The sequence below is a fragment of the Octopus sinensis genome, linkage group LG9 (assembly GCF_006345805.1).
Source record: "Octopus sinensis linkage group LG9, ASM634580v1, whole genome shotgun sequence".
NCBI lineage: Eukaryota > Metazoa > Mollusca > Cephalopoda > Octopoda > Octopodidae > Octopus > Octopus sinensis.
Genome location: NC_043005.1, coordinates 43,317,292 through 43,343,817, shown reverse-complemented (window position 1 = coordinate 43,343,817; position 26,526 = coordinate 43,317,292). Strand labels below are relative to the sequence as shown.

The following is a 26,526-nucleotide window of genomic DNA, read 5'->3' as shown; positions in this document are numbered from 1 at the left end:
TTGAAAACACACACATACAAAAAAAAAGTATTGGGTGTCGATTCATTAATCTAAAAATTCTTCAAGGTAATGTTCCAGCATGGCAGAAACAAGTAAAAGATAAAATATACACACACACACCACACACACACATATTATATATATGATAGATAGATAAGGCACAGGTGAGGGGGTGTGATAAGAAGTTTGTTTCCCAACTATATGGTCCTGCATGGCACCTTGGGCAAGTGTCTTTGGTAGACAGAAACTGAATGAAGCCCATTGTATATAAATATATATATATATATATGTGTGTGTGTGTGTGTGTAAGTTCCTTACTGCCACTTGACAACTGGTGATGGTTTAAATCCCCATAACTTAGTGGTTCAGCAAAAGAGACCAATATAGACCAGGCTTGAAAACACACACATACAAAAAAAAAAGTATTGGGTGTCGATTCATTAATCTAAAAATTCTTCAAGGTAATGTTCCAGCATGGCAGAAACAAGTAAAAGATAAAATATACACACACACACACACACACACATATATATATACACACACAATACTTATATAAATCATGTGATCAATATACAATTCAAATATTCCAAGCAGCTTCTGAGTGACCTGCTTCACTAATAAATTTACAGATACACATGTGTATGTGCACGCACGCACACACACATACACTATTCTAAAACAACAACAGCAATTGCTGTTTGATTCAATGTGCCAACATTAAAGTGAAACAAACATAAAATAAATATCCACAGCTCCTTCAATAGATTCTACCCATTAGCAATAAAAGTGAATGTTACTAGGAGACAGAGGTGGCGGCGAGGAGGGAGACAACTCAACAGACTTCTTGCCACAAAGTAATTTGCCTCAATCAAAGTTATATAAATGTCAGTTAATTACATGATACATTAGTAACATGCTACTTGTTTATTTATTAGGCATGTTATTAGGGCAGGTTTACAAGTGAGATTCATGCATTTGAACACACACACCTACAAATACACGTGCACACATGCACACACACACACATACATACAGAGGCACAACACAAAGACTGACATATGCACAAATATGTGCACACGTCAGACTCCTACACAAACATGCGAAAACCAAGCAATATGCACTTGTTTGACATTTTCGACGGGTCAAGCCAGAATGATGCCTTCAAGAGTTGCATTGATAGCATACGGCATTATTGTGAGATGGGGAAGAGGACAGTGTTGTAGTGAAAGCAGGCCGGTATGAATGTGTAAGAAGAATGTTCAGGCGGCGAGCCGGCAGAATTGTTAACACGTCGGGCGAAATGCTTTATGGTATTTCATCTGCCGCTACGTTCTCAGATTAAATTCTGCCATGGTCGACTTTGCCTTTCATCCTTCCGGGGGTCAATAAATTAAGTACCAGTTATGCACTGGGGTCGATATAATCGACTTAATCCATTTGTCTGTCCTTGTTTGTCCTCTCTGTGTTTAGCCCCTTGTGGGTAGTAAAGAAATAGGTATGACTGTGTAAGGAGAGATCTTGGTACACATCTACACACTAAACTCACACTAATACCTAATGCTAGGGTACATGCTTAATATGTGCGCACAGTAAAAGGACATTTAACACATCTAGGCACTGACATAATTGTAAAAAGGGGTCTGTTGAAGTAAGATTACGTAAATTAGCTCAGAGCTGTTACTCTGTTCAGATCACAAGATTGATGCTCCTGAGAATGATAAATGAAAAAAGGTAGGGTCTGACGTTACACCTTCAGCTAGTTTCTTCAGATTCCCTACTACTGCTTCTTCTACAGGTGTCATGTCTTCAGGTGCTAACAGACCTGCATGTCTTTCTGTTCTCCACATGACTGAGAAAGTTACTGGAGTTAACTCATAATCACCACTGCTCTCGAATTTACTTTCATCCAAGATGATACTACATAATAAGGGTCCCAGTTATGAGTCAAAGAGTAAAGGTGCATGGCTCAGTGGTTAGAGCGTCGAGCTTACAATCGTGAGGTTGTGAGTTCGAATCGCAGACTGAGATGCGTGTTGTGTACTTGAACAAGACACTTTGTTTCATGTTGCTCAGTTCACTCAGCTGTAGAAATGAGTTGTGACGTCACAGGTGCCAAGCTGTATCAACCTTTACCTTTCCCTTAGATAACATCAGTGGTGTGGAGAGGGGAGGCTGGTATGCATGGGCGACTGCTGGTCTTCCATAAACAACCTTGCCCAGACTTGTGCCTGGGAGGGTAACTTTCTTGGTACAATCCCATGGTCAGTCATGACTGAAGGGGGTCTCAGCAATATGGGTCAAAGAATAGAACACTGACCCTGTTCATGAAGGTGAGTAATTAAGGTATTAAAAATATACAGAATTCTGAGAAGGACTAACTCCCAAGACCCCAACAGAGTAGAATAGCAAGCAAAGAAACTGAGTAAGGACAGAGAGAACTGATAGGAACCAAGATGATGGAAGAGCAATGCTCAAGTGAAATTCCATGTGAAATATCAGAGAAAGAAACATTGAATGAGAGGGAGAGATGGTAAAGGAATAAAGAATATACAGAGTATTAATGGGGAGAGTGTGAGGTAATGTAACTGAGAAAGAATTAGCAGGTGTTAAACGTGATAGTAAAGCAAGAAGTAATATAAAATGACAGGTGAGATGACTTCTGGGTAACCTGTGATGTTTTGACATCTTTTTCTCTTGCTCTCTTTTTCTTTTTTTTTTTCTGTCTTTCTCTCATGTAGGTGTTACCAAATAAGTGGACAAGTGTATTAGGTAACTAAGACAACTTTCAAAAAAAAACAAAAAAAAAACTATAAATAAGTACTACAAGTGGTCTGAGGTAGAAAAATGTCAATTGAAACTCCTCCCTGTTTAAGGGGATTGAGTGGTTTCAACCTCAGCGAAACTGTAACATCGTAAATGCTTCCAATCTGCTTAGTCTAAGTAAAGCAACACTTAATGGAGGAGCAGCAGCCGAGGGAAGGACGTGGATAGGAAGGAGGCTGCTGTCGAGTGTTTTGTTGATAAACAGATCAGGCCTTCTATGAAATGTTTATAGAGATTAATTGTGGGAGGAGGTGCAGCCATAAGGAGATGACACCCTACAGCTGTATTAATGGCAGCTAAATACCAGGGTAGTAGTAGCAACAGACAGCTACATTTCATATATTAATTTTACGCACATACACACATATATGCATGCAGACACGCATACTTGTACAGTGAAAGGTCTGGGAGTGCATATTCAGTTTTTTGTAAGTATGCAAATATTTATGCATGTGTGCTTGTATGCAAGAATGAGCACATGTCACTTAAAAAGTGCATGTGTATCTCTGAAAAGGATCTATTCTAATAGCCAATAATCATGTTTGTGTCTGCATCTGCATGCATGTGTATGTATGTATGTGTTTAAGAAAAGGGGTTTACGTTTAAGAAAATAACAATCAGGTCATGTGTAACAAAAGAGAACTGAAAACAATGATGATGATGATGATGATGATGATTAAGGGGGCAACACCTAAAGTCAATCTTGTTTCAGAAATAAAGACAAATATATATATATATATATATATAAAATAACACAGAAGAGAAGAGTTATGTACCAGATCAGGTAGTGTTAGAGTATTAACTGAACTAAATTTTCAGAGACAAATACTAGCTGCATTTCATATGCAAAGAAGTAACAATTGCTCTTACAAGAGAAGGAAAGAAAAAACAAACACATTAAACTACTCTATTCAGCTGTTTATATCCATGAGCCAATGCAGGAGCCTCTATCTGTCTATCTATCTATCTATCTATCTATCTATCTATCTAGGGTGGGTAAAATTCCCGAGATACATGAACGAGTTCTCTCCAGCAGTCTTTGCTCCTCATCATCACTGCCATGTCCTGTGTCTCCCAGAGACCAATGTATGCCCTTAGGGCACCAACATATGTCATCCTTGGTCTCCCTCTTCTAGTGTGTCCACGTAGGGGATCCCACAGGAGCACTGAGTGCAATATCAACTGTGAATAACGGTAAGCATGTCCAGCTAACATCAGTCTCCTCTGTTATTTTTGAGCTAAATATTGGGAGGTTCCCACACAGCTCAGAGATCCTCGTCCTTAGTGTATACTGATTAATGTTCAGAGCCATCGTCAGCAGGGAGCCACTATGTATCACTTAGAAAGAGTGACCAAGTCTCCCTCAAATAATATCCTGCTGTCTTTGGATGCATTTTGTCTCAACAAAACATAGTGTAATATACCTTCATGGTGTGCTGATTAAAAATCGCATGATACCGATTAGATTTAGGAAAACATTTGTCCAAAGCTGCATAAAATTTTCCAGTGATCTTGGTTGAAACATGCAAACCGAAAATTGGGTTGAACCAGAGGACATCCTGATTTCTATATTAGTTGTTAGGTTTAAATACACCAAGTAGCTATTTAACTTGCTTTTTGATCAGGTGTGCACCAAACCACGTGTGCGTATGCTTGGATGAGCGAGTGTACAATGTGCAATGCAGCTTGTGTGAGGGCATTTATATATCCTTATCTGTTAATAGTTAGTTTTAATACTTTTCTCACTGTATTGCATGTTTGTTTCTGTGCTGTTGACCAGATCAACTGGAATCCTCATTGTCGCAACCAACAGAGCGCCAAGATATATACACACACACATATATGTGTATGTATGTACGTATGTACATATGTATGCTTATTATATTATATTTATCCGCATGAAAATTAACTTCTTCCACTAAAGGAATTATTTCCTAGGTTCTGAATGTCTTTTTATCATACACTAGCAGTATCGCCCGGCGTTGCTCAGGTTTGTAAGGGAAATAACTATAAAGCATTTTTAGAGAGTTATAGCCAAAAAATAGCAAAAAAATGGTAAATTTTTTTGAGAGTGAAAAAAGGTGGAGTTGCGTCCCCTAGACAGTTTGCGGTTTGTGTTTCTGATTCTCGACCCCATGTCGAATTTATCGATGTTTTTCAGAACTGGGGAACTTTTCAAAATTTTCGCTACGTTAGTTTTGAATTATGACATTGGGCTATGTGTGTGTCAAGTTTCATCACAATCGGTTGAAAGCCGTGGTCAGGGTGAGGGTACAAGTAAACAGACACACAGAAACACGCACAGACAAACTGCCGTTTATACATATAGATTATATTTATGAATTTCTTATCATATCCGTATGAATATATCTAAGCAAATGATCATTATAAGAATTAATTAATGACATTTATTGAACGCCATTTAATGAATTAATTCTTATAATGATCATATGCTTATATATATGTATATATACATATATATATATATCTTTACAAATATAAGGGTAAAAATTATTAAATAATTTATACCAGTGGTTAGCATGCTTGATAAAAGTCAGAAGACATAAATATTTTTAATTATAATAGTGTATAAAATATACATGGGGAAAAAACCACTAATTGGATTTCTTACATGCTAAAAATAGCAGTCAAAGTGCAAACCATGAGAAAACATTCTGACACTAAAGGATATTGCTTGCTCGCGAGCAAGGCATTTGAATGAATAAAAATTTCAGTAAATTTTTATTCACTCAAATGTCTTGCTCATAAACAAGCAACATGCTTTAATGTAAGAATGTTTTCCAGTGGTTTGCACTTTGACTGCCATTTTTAGCATGTAAGAAATCCACATGGTGGTTTTCTCTCTGTGTATGTTTTATACACTGTTATATATGTATTTGTGTGTGTGTATATATATATATATCAATATATCATCATCATTTAATGTCCGCTTTCCATGCTGGCATGGGTTGGACGGTTTGACTGAGGATTGGCAAGCAAGGAGGCTGAATCAGGCTTCAAACTGTTCTAGCAAGGTTTCTACAGCTGGATACCCTTCCTAACACAACACATGACCATACTAGTGCAGTTGTTTTTTCCCCCTGGAATGCAATAGAATCTATATGTATACACACACATAAATAAACTGCTGTAATGGCTGAGTGGTTGAGGTGTTGAACTTGAAATCCAATGGGTTATACCCAGGCAGGTTCAAATCCTGTCTGCAGCATTATTATTTTAGTATATATATATATATGTGTGTGTGTGTGTGTGTGTGTGATTATCATAATTTTCACATATGATGATATTTGAAAATATTAGACAGCAGAAACAGTGACTAAGTCAACATGTATATATATAATAGCGAAACAATTGTCCCAAAATAATCTGTATTTTTGTTATTTTTTATTTGCCCTGTCCGTGTGAGCTAACAGTCGTACTTGGCTTTCATGGGAAACATGTATTTTCGTGGTTGAAACCTTTTGGATTAACTGGTGCTAGAGTGATCAATATAGTGACCACTCTCTTATATTTATTTTGTGAAAATATTATAATATGTTATAAAATATTATAATAATCCAGGTTTCTCATAGCACTAGGCCACTTGGTGTGGAATAAATATACTATTAAATTAGTATCTAATTCTCTCACCCTTATTAATTAATTATATATATATATATAAATGTATACACACATGTATGTAAATATACTGGTGCAGATGTGGTTAAGAAGCTTGTTTCCTAATCATGTGGCCTCACATTCATTCAGTCCCACTAGGTGGTCACCTTGGTCAAGTGTCTTCTGTTTTAGCCACAGGCCGATCAAAACCTTCTAAATGGACTTAATAGACAGAAACTGAAAGAAGTCTCTCCTCCATGTACATGTATCTGTGCATGTGTGTGTGTGTATGTGCATGCATGTACGTGTGCGTGCATGTATGTGTCTACCCTTATCCTGATCTCACATGACAGTTGTAAACGAGCATCGCCTGTCATTCATTTCGACACTTCTATGGGAAGTTTTTTTTCCTTGCTGCTTGGAAACAGGTGATGGTTGGCATGGCTGCAGAGACAGGGATTCTGGCCTTAGGAAATCTGCCCACAGAGAAAAACACTGTCTGAACCAAGCAGGCATGAAGAAGTGGGATTTTAAATGATGATGATGATGATGATCATATACAACAGGTAAGTATTGTTATGCAAAGACACCTAATACTTTTGGAAACAACAATTTGAGAAGTGAAAATATACAACAAACCTACTTGCTTGGCAACTATACTAGTGATTACTCTCTCTCTCTCTCTCTCTCCCTCCCACAACAACAACTCATACACAAGGAGGAGTTGCAGATGAAATACCTGTTACACTTGCATTTTATTTCACCTTGTAGGCAACTAATAAATAATTGCTGAAATCATAAAGGACATCAATATGATTTAACAGCGAATTATTATTGAGTTTTACAGTAAAGAAACACATAAGTGTCTGTCTCTCATCACTAGGCCTCTGCCGCAGTACATATTCTTGAATGACCTTGGTTAAATCAAGTTAAACAGTTCTTGGATGGAATCAATGTTATATCTTGAATGGTTGGCATGTAATAATGTGCGCGATCAAACTTCTCATTCTATTCCAGTTAATTCACTCTACTTCAAGGCGGATTCGGTCTTAACTATTGCAAGGAATTCTACAAGAATTCATTTAAGGGAACAAGAATGCAGATAGTGCCAATGTCAGAACTAAGTCAACAGGGTATTTTTATGACACAAATGTATGTTATGGTGTAGGCTTAAAACTGTCTCCCATCTCTAACTCTGTACATGCAAATAGGCGTTTGAATACATATGCACACACACACGCATGTAAATACACACACACACAGATATCAGGTGAATGAAAGAAAAAAAGAGAAAGTAAGTTTGACATGAAATCTTCTCTCGGTCTCAGTTTCATTCATTCATTCAGTCTTCCTTTTTTTTTTCACATGCAAATACATGTCAAGGAAGAAGGAAAGAAAGAATCTCTCTGTCTTAACATGTATTTATGAGAGTGTGTGTGTGTGTGTGTATGTGCATGATAAGAGAAAGAGAGAGACAGAGAGCATGTGTGTATCAAGCTTTATCTACGTTCATATCTACTGTATAGTGTTACAGACCCAATTGTTTGATTAGTCACAGCTAAATCACAAAGTTGTTTAAACACAAATACACACATGCTAACCAAGGAGCCGCTATTTTCAACCTCTTAGACACAAGTAGACAAATTTCCCAAGTCATGGCTGTGCGGTAAGAGGCTTACTTCCCAACTACATGGTACCGGGTTCGGTCCCACTGCATGGCACCTTAGGCAAGTGTCATCTACTGTAGCCCTGGGGCAGACGAAAGTCTTGTGAGTGGATTTGGTAGATGGAAACTGAAAGAAGCCCTTCGTATGCATCATCATTATTTAAAGTCCATTTTCCATGCTGGCATGGGTTGGACGGTTTGACAGGAACCATACCAGGCTGGCTCCTGTATCCATTCTACATGTGTATGCGTGTGAGTGAGTGTGTGTTTTTCCTTTACTACCACTTGATAACAGGTGTTGGTCAGTTTACGTCTCTGTGACTTAGTGGTTTGGCAAATGTGAACCTCTAGAATAAGTACTAGGATTAGGAGAAAAGCAAATAAGCACTGGGGTTGATCTGTTTTGACTAAAGCCGTCAAGGTGGTGCCCCAGCATGGCAACAGTCCGTGATTAGAGATAAAAGAAAAAAAAAACGAAATCACACCAGTTTTCGAAAATAATATACAGTCACAGACCAGAATGTCTTTGAGCATTGGTTTACTTGATCTGAGCTAGCATGGGGGGGGGGGGAAAGAAGAAGAAGAAGAACAACAACAAGAACAAGAAGAACAAGAGTAGGAAGAAAAAGAACAAGAACAAGAAGAACAAGAACAAGAGTAGGAAGAACAAGAACAAAAGGAAGAAGAGGGAAAAATAAGAGGAAGAACAACCACCATCACCACCACTATCACCTGTAGGTATGGAGTGGGTGTTGTTTGAAGCACATGCTTTTGCTAAGTGACATGTAAAAAAAAAAGAAAAGAAAAAAAAAGCAGGTTAAAATGAGTGTTGATAGTAAGAAACTTTGGCAGTATTTCATTACAAGAGTTAAGATAAAAGATTACCAAGTACAGTTGTCTGTTGAGTAGCTATAGACTTTTATAGGTTTCTTCAGACTTTGGAACTCCATTGAAACCGTTTAATCTGTGTACTGAAGTGATTAGGTGTGATTAGATAGCAGAAACAGTGACTAGTTACTTGCTTGGCTTAAACTTCATCTCCAAGACAATATTGAACTCCCATTATATTTCATGAACTCTCTGCCTTGTACCGACTGTACAGAGTTAAGTTATTCATTAGGTCAAGTAATTTCATTAGTATCTTACACATTTTTTTTTTATTGTTGTTGTTTTCTATGGTGATGATGATGACAATGATGATGATGATGATGATGACAGCAATAAATATATCAGCATCATATGATGATATATTTTCAAATATCATCATATGTGAAAATTGTGGTAACCACATATTTTCTGTTTAAATTTTCTATTATAATGTAACACAGGAAACAACTTTTTTCACAGTCAACCAAATGTGGCTGGCTGAAAACCTTTTCTGTGGTTGATTGATCTGCTAAAAACAACAGCATTCAAATCTCACTGTCTTATCACACCCAGTTATTGAATTACATAGTCCTCCATATGTGGAATGTCACATAGGGCCAAATGCATTTCAGGGTTCAATCAGGGTTTGCTAACTCAGGGTTAATCAACAACAACAACAGCAAACACTGATGCTCCACAACTGATTTGTTTCCACAAAGGTTTCAGGAAAACATCAAAGCACCACCTTGTTTAACCATTTAAGATTCTGATAATTCTGACAAGTGTAAAGCTTATTTAACCCTCTAGCATTCAAACAAGCCATATCCGGCCCAAATAATTGATGTTTTTATGTCAAATCTGGCCTCTCACACCTACCCTACAATGCCACTCAAAATATAAACAATCACATCATCAAAATCTCGAAGCTATGAGATAATGCATAATTAATTCAAAATAATGTGGATAAGTGAGCATTACACTTGATGGATTAATCTTGAATGACTAAACCTTTAGGGTTAATCACCTTCTTTTGAATTAATCATGCATTATCCTTGAATGCTTGAAAATTTCGATGATGTGATTGTTTATTTTAGGAATGACATTGTAGCATAATTGTGAGCAGGCTGGATCTGACCAGTTTGAACATAACCCAGGATGAATATTTGCACTGGATATGTCCGGTTTAAATGCTAGAGGGCTAAGCAGGGACCAATGATTATTCCGCCAACTGCTCATTCTGATTCCAATATTTTTTAGATAAAATTGGAACTCTTTAACTCTTTAGCATTCACATTATTTTGCCAAAATTAATGCCTTTTTATTCACATTGTTTTGAATTAATCATGCATTATGTTGTAGCTTTGAGATTTTGATGAGGCAACTGTTAATTCTTAGAATGATATTATAGGGTTGGTGTGAGGAACCAGATCTGGCCAGTTTTAACATAAAACTGGCAGGATACTTTGACCAGATATGGCTGGTTTAAATGCTAAAGGGTTAACAAGAACCCTTCAGCAAGCAACATAATAAATAATGATAGGTTGGCTCACATCAAACCCTACCTTTCTGAATGTTTTAGAAGAAAAATACCAAATGAATGATAAATTATAGGAGTTGTAAACCAACCATGAAATTTATTTTTTTAAATTGCTAGCCTTGTGCCAAAATTTGAAATCAATATTAAAATATCCAGACTTCTTTCATAGCAGCAGAAGTTTTGTAAGGTTCTTTAACTCTTCCAAATCTGAAACCTGAAATCAACTACAGTACCCAGTATGACATAAGCAACAAAACTGCTTGAAAATATCATGGCTAAGTTCAAGCCATTGAAAGACATATGCTTTATCCTTTCTTCCACTGTAACTCATGAAGAACAAGATTTGAAAAGTAGTTTCCAGTAGGAGTAGCAGTAGTATTAGTGGTAGAAATGGTAGTAGTAGCAGTACAACTAGAAGCAGTAGCAGCCACCAACTGCTGATAAACAATCTTATACATAATGGAACAATATCACAGTTGCATATTCCATGATGTAAGCAAAAATATAACTGTCGCCATTTCTGAAAAGGCATTTCACAAAGTCCATTTATATCTCAACAAACATGTCTATAGGTCATAAAATGCATGATTTCAACAAATATGTTTACACCAACATGCTCTAGTTGAACTGGTTAATGAGATTACATTCTTATACCAAATGAACAATGATGATGGTGGAGTTTATGTGAATATGATTTAATACAAAATAAACAACACACAAACTGCTCAAGTTGGGATTAGCAATCAAGAAGATCAGAGAAGATTAAAAATTAAAATTAAAACTAGTAAAATGAATTCAGTAAATGTAAGTTCCTTAAATGTAGTCAAGTAAATGCTACGATCTGTATGTAGTTTTTTTTTTTGCTTCTTTTAATAGATATTCAAGAAAATAAATTTAGATGCAGTAAGAAAAAAAAAAGATATTTTGATATTAAAAAAATACTCACAGGAATTTCATATGTAACATAAATAGTAAGAAATCTAGGTAAAACATTGGCTATTAAATACTAGAGGAATGCAGGCATACCAAATACAAAAATAAAAACAAAATTACTGATAGGGAATTTGGTTAATGCGACAATGTAAAATATTTCTTAAAAACGGAACATTTCAAAAATTGTTTTCCAAGTTTCTTGAATTACAAAGAATTTTAAATGAACTGGAAAAAAGGTCAAATATGAATAAAATTTCTAAGCTGAAAACTCAGAACAATAACTGGCAGCATGGAGAATGTGATAACTTAATCACAAATCAAAACTTTGTTTTCGACTTGAGTTTAGGCAAAATTTTTCTTTTCTCTATTGGTGGATAAAACTGGTACAAGGGCAAAAATATAAATAAACAAATAAATATGTGTGTGTGTGTGTGTGCGTATAAACAAAAAAGGGTAAAAAACCCCTTTGGTCATGAAAGACCATGGGATTGCACCTAGAAAGTTGCCCTCTGAGAGATAAGCCTGGGCAAGGTTATTTATGAAAGACCAGCAGTCACCCATGCATACCAGCCTCCCCTCTCCACACCACCGATGCTATCTAAGGGCCGATAGAACTTGGCACCAGTGGCATCACAACTCATTCCTACAGCTAAGTGAACTGCAGTAACATGAAATAAAGTGTCTAGCTCAAGAACACACCACACAGCCTGGTCTGAGAAGTGAACTCACAACCTCATGATTGTGAGCCTGATGCTCTAACCACTGAGCCAAGTGTCTTCACACACACACACACACACACACACACATTCAGTAATTCATATATTTGAAAAAGAAGCACACTTGAAAGCATTATGTTATGGGTATGCATGCCTATAGATCCAGAGAAAGCTGGATGATGCCAAGCCTAAAAATGTCCAAGACAATCATATATATATTATATATGCATATATATGTGCATATATATATATATATATATAATATATGACAATTAGTCAGTTGCCATAATAAAACTCAGAGTTTTGGATGTCAGGGCAGAAGTCTTCTCCGGCATCTCGTCAGTTATTAAAACAAACAAAAATGCTGTCAAAAGTGAGTTGTACTTGCAATTCAAAGGGTCAGCCTTGTCACATTCTGTGTCATGCTAAACAAAGCCTAAATGATGATGATGATGATATATGATGGGCTTCTTTCAATTTCCATCTACCAAACCCCATTCACAAAGCTTTGGTTGGTGCAGGGCTATAACAGAAAACACTTTCCCAAGGAGCCATGCAGGTGGACAGAACATAGAACCATAAGGTTGAGGAGCAACGTCCTTGCCACTCCGCCATGCTTCTATCTATACTCAAAATATATACTACTAAATAAATATTACAGTATAGCTAAATTAACAAGGTTTTGAAACCAATACATGAACAGCCCAAGGAGATTTGGGGGTGGGTTTCATCCTCACATTAACTTCTCACTGCTTTTATCTATCTATTAAATAATGCATTTTTTTATGTCAACACTCCAATGTTTATTTAAACTTATATAGATTATAATGTGTAGTGCTTGGTCCTTTAGTTATAATAGCTGCACATGTGTAAGATCACATGGTATCTCTCCGGTACTTAATCTTTGCTTTCTACTTATTTTATCAAGCATAGATTGAGTATAATTACAAGCCCATCTTAGTATATATTTTATTGATTATAGAAGGTTACTTATATATTTATTACGACATAATTGCAGCTAATTATTATGCTGACCCCACCCACTCTGGCTTGAAAGATAAAAAGCTAAAAAATCAATTTATTGCGAAATGGGAACATTTGACATCTAGTCCATGTCCAGTTTTAAACTTGTAGTGGAATATTTTAGAATTTTCTAAGAATAAAAAGCAACTGAACAAAAGACAGTCTAATAGCAAAGAGGAGGAAAAAACGTGAGTGTGAAGACATTATTTCCAATGGAACTAGCTACGTGGAAATGAAATTTAAAAAAATCGAACTATCTATTGATTGTAAAAATGTACTGAAAAAATATATAAAATATCCATTAACATCCATCAATTTGTAAAGTTCCCCAGCTTCAGTATGTACTAACATTAATAACTAAATGTTATGATATTAAGTTTTAAAAATCTTTTGTAAAACAACTAAAATTTAAACAGTTTACACTGCCAAGAAATTTATAGAATTTACAAGTCTGCTTTTTTATTTGGAAATTCAGAGAGTAACTGTTAAGTTCATGACATTCCTAGAATGTGAAGTAAAGGGTGGGGTCCAGTAATTAGTTGTAAACACGGAATGCTTTCCATTAAAAGTAATTTAGAAATAGAGAAGTGTCCAGTGATGTAGTTTGAAGAAGAAAATGCATAACTAGGTTGTATTCTGTGGGTCCAAAACAAAAAGATAGAATGGGAAGTAAGAACCAACATATCTGGACTTAATTTCTTGGCTGGGTTACATTTCATGAAAGCGGGGGAACTTAAAGTTCTGAAAAACGCTGATTAAGAGTTATGACAGTGAAAATAACAAATATTTTCTCTTTTCCTTTGTCCTTTCCTCAAAACTTGCAGAGTAAATGAATTCACTATTACATACTGATTACTGGATGAATACTTTTGGTTATTTCCTTGCTTTCCTTTAACTAAAGATAAGCTACCAAAATGTTTCCTTGTCTTACATAATGTTAGCTAGTCAATCAGTTTACTGTTTACTGGAAAGGAAGTACAGCAGAAAAGGTTATTTTGATTCCACAATGATGTTGAATTTTCTCCTGAAGAACATAAGGTTTTGTTTAGGTTAAAACTACAAAAGATCTTACAGGGGTTTACACGGTTCAAACTATAGCCACAAGACAGTTATTGAAAGTTGCTAGTCTAGATATAATTTACAGTTATTTTTCCTTCCTCCAGTCAACATATGTTGGATCAATATCAGACAGTCTCATAATGGAAGCGCTCTATCATTTATGCCTTTCAAAGTTAAAAATAATAGGGCTCACTCTTCCTCACAAACATGCTGTGGCAATTGGGTACTGGCACCCCCATTGCTCCTTAAATCACAGGTAGCTGCAAGAAAGTTTATTGGGAATTCTCAGTTGTCTTACATTTGAAGACCCCTGAGAGACACCAGTATTAATTGATTAAATTGACCTGTAATTTATTTCATTGATTCTCAAAGAATGAAAGACAAAACCCAACCCACTGCAGGACTAAACAATAGCGAGATAGCAACAAAACCCTTACAAAGCATTCTGTGTAATTCTTTGATGATTCTGACCACCTAATTGCCTTGATCCTTTAGCATTCAGATTACTCTATCAAAATGTAATGCTTAGTTATTCATATTATTTTGAATTAATCATTGTAGCTTTGAGACTTGGATAATGTGAATATTATTTTTAGAATGACACTGTAGGATAGATGCGAGAAGCTGGATCTGGCAAGTTTGGATTTGACAAATAGTTTTAAATATTTTGGCGCAGGAGTGGCTGTGTGGTAAGTAGCTTGTTTACCAACCACATGGTTCCGGGTTCAGTCCCACTGCATGGCACCTTGGGCAAGTGTCTTCTACTATAGCCTCGGGCCGACCAAAGCCTTGTGAGTGGATCTGGTAGACGGAAACTGAAAGAAGCCTGTCGTATATATATATATATATATGCGTGGTGTGTTTGTGTGTGTATCTGGCCCCCTAGCATTGCTTGACAACCGATGCTGGTGTGTTTATGTCCCCATTACTTAGCGGTTCGGCAAAAGAGACCGATAGAATAAGTACTGGGCTTACAAAAGAATAAGTGCCGGGGTTGAGTTGCTCAATTAAAGGCGGTGCTCCAGCATGGCCGCAGTCAAATGACTGAAACAAGTAAAATAGTAAAAGAGTAATATAGCCAGTTTGAATGCTAAAGGGTTAAAGTTGTTATATGGAATGTATGTTTTTTTTCTGAGTTACCCCATAATCTCCTTTTTCTACATTGTGATCAGAAGGAAGATCTAAACAACATTGGTAAGATGGCTGTTCCAAACTGTTCTCTAACAAAAACAAGAAATAAACTAGTTTTGTATTCTATTCAATTATTCAGTAACTTCCTCTCAAGAAGGAAGGAACACGAGAAAGATCCGGTGCTTTCATAGGTGATGAAATATAAACTTAAACATAGATGTTTATGTACTGAACATACTAATGGCATAACAGATGGACTTCTGAAATGATCAGCTTAAATCCAAATGTTGAAAGGATCAAAAACAGTTGTAGCTTCAGTCACCTTAGAACTGTCTGCACTAAATCACATTACTATGGCAACTGAAATAATTCTAATTGATTCCTTCCAAGAACTGACATCATGAAACAGTACATGTATAGATAGTATAACTAAATCAGAGGAGAGCCATTTAATTTACTGATTTCAACAAGTGAAGTCCAGTTACATTTTTTAAGAGTACCTATTGGTAAGTTTTATTTCCTACTGCTGTTCGAAGATTGAGCAATTATCTTCATGTTGTCGCTCTTTTGAAGACTTTCACTTCATGTCATCAAATTACTTGTGTTGATTCAATGATATAATATCCACAAAGTAAGTAACAAGTTGATAGAAGAAAATCAAATAAAACTTTTAAAAATACAGCCTTCAGATCTTCAGTCATTATCTAAACAGATTAAGTATTTTGATATAACAAATTTGGCTTCTCATAAAGATTGGAATCATTAAAAGAAAGAAGTCCACAGAGTTTAGGCAAGAATTTCATAGCATTTTCAATAAAAGAAGATAAAAGAGTAAACACACCGGATATGAAAATTTAAGAGAATTCTTAGACGACATTCTAGGAATTTAAAAGGACAAAATATTTCAAGAAGAGGACAAAAAAAAAAGATAGTATAAATGTCTATCCTAAAAGGGCACCATAAAGAAAAAAGAAAATCAAAAGAATGGTTTAATATTTTGTTCCATAGTTTAAGGTTCTTAATTTTATTTTTGTGATGGTTAAGTAGTGAAATAGTATAATAAATTAAACTCAAGAAATTTACCACATTAAGTGTTTGAGTCCAGTCAGAATAACGCTGAGTTTTATCTTGTAGACCCTCATTTAATGAAAAACATGCTTCACTTAGAATAGCAAGTGTAATTACAGCAAAGAAAATTTTTTAAAAAATGGTGGAAAGCAAAGAGAATATCTGATATCAAGAAAAAAATCTAGGGTCTATATCTATTATGTAAAAATTATGAAATTGACCAAGAAAAAAGAAAAAAAATGTTAAAATAGCAAATAACTTAGGAAAGTTAAAATATAAAAATGAGACTAAAGTATAACAGGTAGAGATGTTGTTTAAACAAGCATGCAAGAAGACAGCTAAGTTGTTTAATTGTTCAAAAACCTACAGGAAAAACAGCTGAAACAATGATATACACTGCCAAAGTAAAGTAGGAATGTGCAGATGTGTGCGTGTGCATGTGGAAGTATTATAAAACTATGTGATATTTCTAGCAGAATGCATAAATTCCAGAAATATTTGTCATATCCCTGTGGAATCTTTTCATTTTCAGTAGTGTACATTTCATTTATAAATGTTAAACATAAGTTGAATGGGTTTGCAAATACCTAAATTTATTAAGTTTGGTGTTTCTGCAGAGTAAATCTAGAAATCTGAAATACACATCAATGGAATCCCAAATAAATAAATGCTAATGAAGGGTGAAGTTTTTTCATCTTCCATACAGTTAAATAATTTGTAATTTGTGACATCAGTAGATATAATATGTGAAAATGTTAAATGGAAGGACCGATTATTTGATGGCAATGAGGTTTAACAGCAGAAACTTCCACATGTTTGTGGTTTCATTTGAATTTTGATTAAGAACATTCTTGATAATTCTGATGTAACCAGCACAAGTGGAATGTGAAATGGAAACAGTTTTGTTTGAAGCTTGAATGGTTCTTGAACCAATGACTTCCAGAGTATGCAATAACAATGTTTTCTGTATGCATTCTAAAAAAACCACAGCAAAAAATTTGGCATGATTTTGATTGACGGGAAGGTGGCGAGCTGGCAGAAATGTTAGCACACCAAGTGAAATGCTTAGCAGTATTTCGTCTGTCTTTACGTTCTGAGTTCAAATTCTGCTGAGATCGACTTTGCCTTTCATCCTTTTGGGGGTCAATAAATTAAGTACCAGTTACGCATTGGGGTTCGAGGTAATCGACTTAATCCTTTTGTCTGTCCTTGTTTGTCACCTCTATGTTGAGCCCCCTGTGGGCAATAAAGAAATAAGAAATGTTAGCACGCCAGGTGAAATGCTTAGCAGTATTTCATCTGTCTTTATGTTCTGAGTTCAAATTCTGCTGAGGTCAACTTTGCCTTTTATCCTTTTGGGGTCAATAAATTAAATACCAGTTGCATACTGGGGTCGATCCAATCACCTGACCCCCCACCCAAACATTTTGGGCCTTGTGCTTAAAGTAGAAATGATTTTGAGTGACAGTGTAAAAATAAAAAAGCCTTACGCAAATAACAACTATTTCAATAACCTGAGAAGAACTGTGCAATTTTTATACTGCACAGAATCAAAGACAAATATTTCAAACTTCAACATAAAGACATCAAAATAAATAAGCAAAGATCAAAAATGTTCATCAAGCCTATTTCAGAAAAAAAGGTAGCTCTTTGATAGTAGCATTGGTAGAAACTGAGATGGAGAGGGAGAGAGAAGGAGAGAGAAAGAGAGAGAGAGAGTTTACGATGAAGTAGCAGTGGGAGGACAACATGAAGCAGTGAAGTGGGGGGGGGGGGGCTACATGTAGCAGTGTAATGCAAAATATCTCTTGATTGAGCTGGCTTAATTAATAGATAGTTAAATACTGTTTAAAAAAGTTGAGCATTGGAGACCGCAAGTCTAGCATGATCTAAATATAGATCTATTGGCAACTTCAGAGGTGTATGCACCACAGACTCTTAGTTACTTAGATTAAATTATTCAGTTCTTGGATAGTTTTTCTATAAATATCAAACATTATTTAAAATGAATGAGTAAAACTAAATATTTCTCAAGAAGTATTTACATTATCACAAATAGTGTGCATGAGGTTGTGATCATACCTTTATTCTTTTTGCTTCTCCAGTCATTTAGACTGTGGCCATACTGGAGCATATCTCAAGTTTAGGGGAACAAAATGATCCCATTCTCCTGCAGAATACTTATTCTATAGTCACTTTTGGCCAGACCACTAAGCTGCAGGCACATAAATGAACCAAAATTGGTTGTTGTCAAGGAAGGGAACAAAAGTTTAAACAGAAAAATCGTACACTCTCTCTCTCCCTCTCACATATGTACAGGCTTCCATTTAGTTTCCATCTACCAAATTCACTCACAAGGTGTATTGGTCAGCCTAGGGCTGCAGAAGTCATTTGCTCAATGTACCATGTAGCAGGACTGAACTTGAAAGCATGTGGCTGCAAAGAAAACTTCTTATCCATACCTGTGCTTACACACACACATACGCATACAGGCAAACAAACACATGCACACACAGATACACACCGAAAGACACACACACACACACATGCAAGCACACAACAATAGAAAAATCCAAAACTGACTTTTTGCTCAATGCTTCTCTGAGTTTCCCATATCTATTTGTTCTCCCACATAGAAATCATAACACATCTACACAAATCAAGACTTAACTTTAAATTTAAACATATGACCATGAGTCTCTACTTTATCTGAATGTAGGATATATTCCATACCGAAACAGCTATTCTCTAGCCAAATCCAATCATACACTGCGTTGGTTAACTGAACCTTGTGCATGACCACTGGTCAGAATGGTCAACACTGTATTCTGTTATGTTTAAGACGATACGATGGTGTCTGATTGGAAGGAGATTTGGTTAATATTTTTTGCTGATCAAGTGATCACGTAAAAGGACTCTTCGTTTTAATTTACGGGTTGATGTGACTTACATTTTATGAATTACTCTCATTAAAATTCTTTCATTGGTTTTGGCAATTCAATTTAGTGTAGAGAATGTTTCTATCTAATCACGTCACTTATGACATTGACTTCAAATTTTGTCACAAGACTAGTGATTTCAGTTAATTGGGTACCACTCCAGTATTCAACTGGTACTTATTTTATCGACCCTGAAAGGATGAAAGGCAAAGTTAACCTCAGCAGAATTTGAACTCAGAATGTAAAGATGAACAAGATGCTGTTAAGCATTTTTTTCCGGCTCAATACCGATTCTGCCAGCTGGCTGCCATAGTGTGACCTATATATGAATAGTCTCTCTTATATTTGGTATTAGTTTATTTTTCTTGGTCCTTGTTTGGATTCTTTCTAATATACAACTAAATCTAGTTATTTATATTTAACCCCAGATAAGCTGGCGAGCTAGGAGAATTGTTAGCATGCTTGGAAAAATACTTAGTGGGATTTCACCCATCTTTTACAGTCTGAGTTCAAATTCTACCAAGGTTGCTTTTGTCTTTCGTCCTTTCAAGGATGATAAAATGAGTACCCTTGAGTAAAGGGGCTGATGTAATTGACATAGGCCGCTTCCCTAAAATTATTGGTCACCCAGGGATACAGTACAAAAAAAAAAAGAAAAAGAAAAAAACTATTCTGTTATCTTTAAGATGATAGTGTGTGATTGGAGGAAGATTTGGTTAATATTTCTCGCAGATCAAGTGACCATATAAAAGGACTCTAGTTTAATTTAAAGGTTGGTGTAATTTACATTTTATTAATTACCTTCATTAAAATTCTTTCATTAGTTTTATGGTAGTGATTCATAAAAACCCTTTTGATACAAACTGACCCAAGAGCCGACCCATTGCTTCTAACAAAAAAAAAAAATGATTTAAAATTAAGCCTTCCACCAAAATTTCATATCAATTTTTGTTCCCAACACCAGTTTATTTTACAAACTTATCTTACTTATTCTTTATCATTTTAAAAATTCGTTGAAAATACGGCAGTGTAGTATTTCATCAGAAATGTGGTTAACGAAAAGGTTAAAGAAATATGTGTGCTACTTAAATTTCAGCTATAGAGTTATTTCATGTTGCAAAATATCCTAAATAAAACATAGTATACCATAATAGGTTGAGTATAAGCCTATAATATATATTGTTCATAATGCAGTATAACCTATCTTTGTTACACTAAGTGACTGGTCTAACTGACTGGTGAGTAAATAGTCATGGTGAAAATAGCAGAGAAAATAAATTCAAGTACCTAATTCGAGAAGACGGAATAGCAGGCACTCTGTACAGTAATTGGTTATGTGTGGTCACAAACTTCTTGATCTTTTCTATCTGAAATGAGTGCTTATAAAGCTTACTATCATTTTATATTGAAGCGCTCTTAACAGCTAATTCATTCATAAATTTCAAAATATAATTCAACAGATATTTAAAAGCTGTTATCTTACATATCAAGCTACTTTATATATATTTCTTTAAGTTATCTACCTATATGAACTAATAATAATAATGATGATAATAATGATAATCATCATCATATCATCTACATGATCATTTACCTATCCACCTAGTGTAGAGCAGATAAATAAGTTTATGCAAGTTTAGTAAAGTCAAGTACAGCCGCTGGTTTTGTTATATTTACCAGATTTGCATCTATACAAAGTGTGCAAAGTGGTTGGGAGGAGTGGCTTATATCAACAGGACAGGATTTCATGTGTTTGTATATATATATATATATATATATATATATATATACATATTTACATACATATACACACACAAACATACACTCATATTCACACACACAAATGCACATATATACTTATGTGTGTATATATATATATATATATATATATATATATATATATACACATATAAGCATACATATATGTATACATATGCGTATGCATGTGTATATATCTACACATGTATTTTAACATCCACTTGTATACATATATACACACATATACACACACAAGGACACACATCATTATCATCATTATTGTGTTTTAACATCCATTTGCCCAAGCAAAACAAGAGCAGAATTTTCTATGGTTAGATGCCCTTCTGACGCCAAACTTCAACTGTTTTCAAGCAAGGCAATACAGTCTCTCAGTTTATCAAACAACAAACAGCCAGGACATGCTTCCGCACAGGAAAACAAACAAACAAACATCACTGTTTTATACGAAGAGTGCAGCTTGTTGACAATCAGGCCTTGCATGACAAGAAGCTTGGAACATAACTTTTGTAGCGGACTGCAAAGGAGATCATCTGCATGAAAAGTGAGGCTCTTGATTATAATCAGTGAACACATAAGTCAAATTAAGGAGGAATATACACAGGCAAACACAAATATTCACATATATGCCAGCATGAAAAATAGATGTTAAATTATGATGAAGACGATGGCCTATATGTATATATATATCATCATCATCATCATCATCAATTAATGTCCGCTTTCCATGCTAGCATGGGTTGGACGGTTCGACCGGGGATCTGGGAAGCCAAAAGGCTGCACCAGGCTCCGGTCTTATCTGGCAATGTTTCTACAGCTGGATGCCCTTCCTAACACCAACCACTCCGTGAGTGTAGTGGGTGCTTTTTACGTGCCACCTGCACTGGTGCCAGGCGAGGCTGGCATTGGCCACGGTCGGATTGGTGCATTTTACGTGCCACCTATATGTATATATATATATATATACACCGGAGTAAGCACATAAATGTGAAACAAAGTGGAAAAAAGAGTACTCAAATACCAGAGGTAGAGTAATATGCTTTATTTAAAAGCAGCAGAAATATAACAAAAGCTGTTACTCGGAGTTTCACGTTCCCGTTCGTCGGACAGTTTTGCTGCTTTTAAATAAAGTATATATATATATATGCAGAATATAAAAGAGATAAATTATCCTGGCAGATACTTATTACCTCTTGAATTGGTTTAGATGCTGGTTATCCACAATGGTCTATTATATAATACTCAAGGTCAAGAAGAGATACTGGTACTGGTAAACCTCACTCTTTGACTAATTCCATGTTCTTATTCAAAACTGCAAATATTTTGTAGAGTATTTAATGACATTGATAATGAATAGGCAAGTGGAGATTTTATTCACATCCCCAGATTTCTTCATTCAAATGTGTTCTACAGAATATATGTCTGACCTACATATGTTTCAACTGCAGTGACTGCACATTGCTTCTTATGCAATTATGCATTCTAGTTGCTGCAATTTTATCAAGGGTCCATCACTCATGATGTTTTCAAAGTGAACTGATTCAAACAAGCATCCTGTGTTGGTATTCAGTTGAAAGTAAAAGCTTCACTATTTATATTCAACTAGCCTTTTCTGATAGCAGAAATCTAACACACAAATTATAGCAGTGATATCAACATTTTTAAATACTCTATCGAATATTTGTAGTTCTGTATATGCATATATATATATAGCTAAACGATGATGATGATGATATATATATATACATAATTTTTACTTGTTTCAGTCATTAAACTGCAGCCATGCTGAGACACTATGCTGAAGAATTTTAGTTGATGAATCGACCCCCATGCTTGTTTTTATTTTAAACCTGTTACTTATTCTATTGGTCTCTTTTTGCTGAACTGTTAAGTTAGAGGGACATAAACACCAGCTGATGAGTGAAGGTGAGGGACAAATAAAGACACAAACACAGACACACATATACAGCAGGCTTCTTTCAGTTTCTGCTTACCAAATCTACTCACAAGGCTTTGGTTGGCCTGAGGCTATTGTAGAAGACACTTGCCGAAGGTGCCACATGCAGTGAGACTGAACCTGGAACCATGTGGTTGGGAAAAATGTTTCTCATGACACAGTCACACCTGCAGCTATATATATATATATATATATATATATATAAGAAGACTTTTGCAAGTATCTGTCAATCAATCAGACTTACAATGTATTGGATTGGTCAACCCACAGCTGTAGTAGAGGACATTAACTTATAATGTCCTTTCAGAAAGACTAACCCTCAACCATTTAGTCCTGAAGCAAACTCCCTAACCACATGCCCATACTTATACCTATATCTCTCTATCTACACACACACTCTAAATATGTACATATGAGCAAATGAAGGAGCCTAAATGTAATTGTTCAGCCTGCTAAAAGTAGAACCTAGCTAACCCTAAAAGCACAACCTACAATCTTAGAGGGGAACACTTCAAATAAGATAATTATCAGATATACTACTCCTGGAAACAAATGTTGGAAAGTCTTGGTTTCCCATCTGAGGTCTGCTTCACAGAAACTGACCTGCAGCTGAACAACAAATCTGGACCATAAGTAAATTTTCATACAATATATGAATATGAGAAGCGTGTACTGACAAGCACTAACTGGACAATATTCAGAATACAAAGGTTTTCTGATTTATCTTAGTTATGTCTTGTTTCTTTCAGGAGAATCTTTGCAGGAGAATCTTTGCAGGAGAATTGTTTCTGTGAAATTAATCACTATTTCATGTAACTGAAATGACATGTAAGCCTTGAGCATCTCTGCTTGAGTAGACCTAGTTGTATAGAGCTAGACAAATGGAAACACACAAGTAACCCAGAGGTCAACTACACTTAATTATGCCATGTTTACAGGATGTCTTGCTTGTCAATTTGGAAGGGCATTTATCACTTTGGTTAGCGTTCCAGACGTAAATAACTCTTTTTTTTGTAGGATATCCGGTCCTAAAAATTTAGGACAAAACATGTAGTTTTAATTTTGGAAGTGGTCGAAGGTCTTGTGTTGTTTAATGATAGCAACAAATCCAAGTGCTGTTTTTTAACCCTAAAACGATGCTTCTAAGTTTTTACTTATATTAAGCTGGCAAACGAAAACACAACGAGAAAGCTTAACATTGTAAGTAAATTAAAAAAAATATATATATATATATATATATATATATATATATATATATATATATATTTATATGTATATAAAGCTACCTATAAATATTTCACTTAACTACAGCTCCTGTGAAACAAATGCTTGAATAAATTTCATAATACTGGACAATAAAACATAACAGACTATGAAGTTATAAAGACATTAAAACTATCTGCTTCAGAAAGAAACTAAATATAATCAGTGAATAAAAAGGTGCTTGTCAAAGGGACTTGCTCTCACCTGCTCCACTGTTTACTGAGTAACTGAATTACCTACAAGAGCTCTCAAGTTCAGAGTATTACCTATTTTTTTTAACTAGTATTAATGTTAATAGGTCAAGCCAGATTGACTAGCAAGTGAAAAGGAATGTGTGTCACCTGCCTTTGCCAGAATATCTCAAGGCCATCCCAGCAGAGCTAACATGTCAATAAGGGAATCTAAAGCAAATTGCTCTGTCTGATTACAGTGTGAAAATTAAAGCAAAAGGATGGGGCAGGGCGGGGAGGACACGTACACGCACACACAAACTATATATACTGTGGGAGAACCAGACACAACTCACAGACACGAAAAAAAAGAAAAAAAATAGAGAAAGAAAGAGAGCATGCCAGACAATACATACATGGATATAATACTGCATATAATACTTGTATGCATAAAGTTACGTATATAGTTATTTAGTATATTTTGCTGTGACAAAAGTAGAAAGTAAAAGGATGTGAGTTTAATTACACTTCTTTGTGTGAGTATGTATATATGTATACATACATACACACACACACACACACACACATATATATATATATATACAACACACACACTATATATATATATATATATATATATATATATATATATAACTAGGGTTACAACATTTGTAGGAAAAACTGGGATTTATTTTTAGATACAACCAACAGATACATTAGTAAAAACTTAGCAAATTTTCAACTATCATCACCTGTGATTGCCTCAATTAGACCACCGTCCTGTCCAAGAACAGACATACATTCACATCTATTTAATGTTAAACAAATTGTAATTAAGTACTAAGTGTTTTTGAAAGGATTAATCAACCTATGGAAGCAGGGCAGGGCTGGCAACAGTGGCTCTCACGATACTTTAAAGGTACAAAGTTTTTTTTAGAGACTCCTCTTTCGCAAGACTTTGTGATCAATGTAGTGAGTTAACAAAAGCATTTGGTTTCACAATACTCCCTGTTACCTCCTGTTAGCTGAACTGACTACACAACCATGAATTAGAAATATCAGGTGGGGACATGTCACACTACTTGAGACGAATTATGAATCGTTAACTCTGTGGCTTGTTATACAGTAGTACTCTTCCAAGCAATTATGGATCAGCTGTATTAATTACTAAAAGTTGTGTTTCTGTATATCTCAGAAATGGATGGCAGCAAGTATGGGGTAAGGTTTCGTTGGCATTGCCATTGAACTCTATAACCATATCCTCTTCACATTAAGTCATGTGTAGTTATATTTGTCACTTGAGAAACCAAAAGTCTTTTGTGACAGATAAAAAAACTCAAGAAGTATCAAAATGCGAAACTTCTAATTAAGTCTAGTGTATGTGACAAAACACTCAAAACTATTGGCTATGAGATAATATTGAGGTTAAACATAAGCCAACCAATTATAGATGTTAGATCTTCACACCTCACAGTCCAATGTCTTAGTTTGTTTGGGTTTGATAATACAGAAAGTGATAAAAATCAATAAGTAAGAACTATACTACAATACTTAGCGTAGGGCAACCCTAGTGATGCTGTTTTCTGGTTCATCTTGGTAAGGCTGTTGAACATATTCATTCTTTGAATGATCATGTCTTTTACCAAAAATGATATTTTGTCCATTGCATTGTTATTCTCCTTATCATCACCTTATTTTACCATCAACATCATCACTAGCACCATTACATAAATGTCTATTTTTCACTGTCAGATAAATCAACAGCATCTTTTCAGTTACAACTGTACAATAAATAGTAACTGTACTTGATTATATTAATACCATGTGCTTAATAGTTAATTTCTTTTATAGTTAAATGTTATATCACTTGTTAACCAATTCTGATTTGAAACATAATAATAATAATAATGATAATAATAATAATAATAATAATAATAAAGCAACAATAATGTATCTACAGAGTGAAGTAACAGAACTTAA

The 26,526-nt window shown here is 35.1% G+C and overlaps 1 protein-coding gene and 1 long non-coding RNA gene across 2 annotated transcripts in view; one reads left to right on the top strand and one right to left on the bottom strand.

The window, feature by feature from the left end:
• The window catches only part of LOC115215583 (zinc finger protein 836), a 243,528-nt gene that overhangs the window by 35,469 nt on the left and 181,533 nt on the right, over window positions 1–26,526 (bottom strand). The gene's annotated exons all lie outside the window — the stretch shown is intronic.
• On the top strand, window positions 10,252–24,538 carry LOC118764837. The gene is made up of 3 exons (XR_005000659.1): window positions 10,252–10,470; window positions 20,535–20,539; window positions 24,526–24,538. It is a non-coding gene; the product is annotated as an uncharacterized LOC118764837 (long non-coding RNA).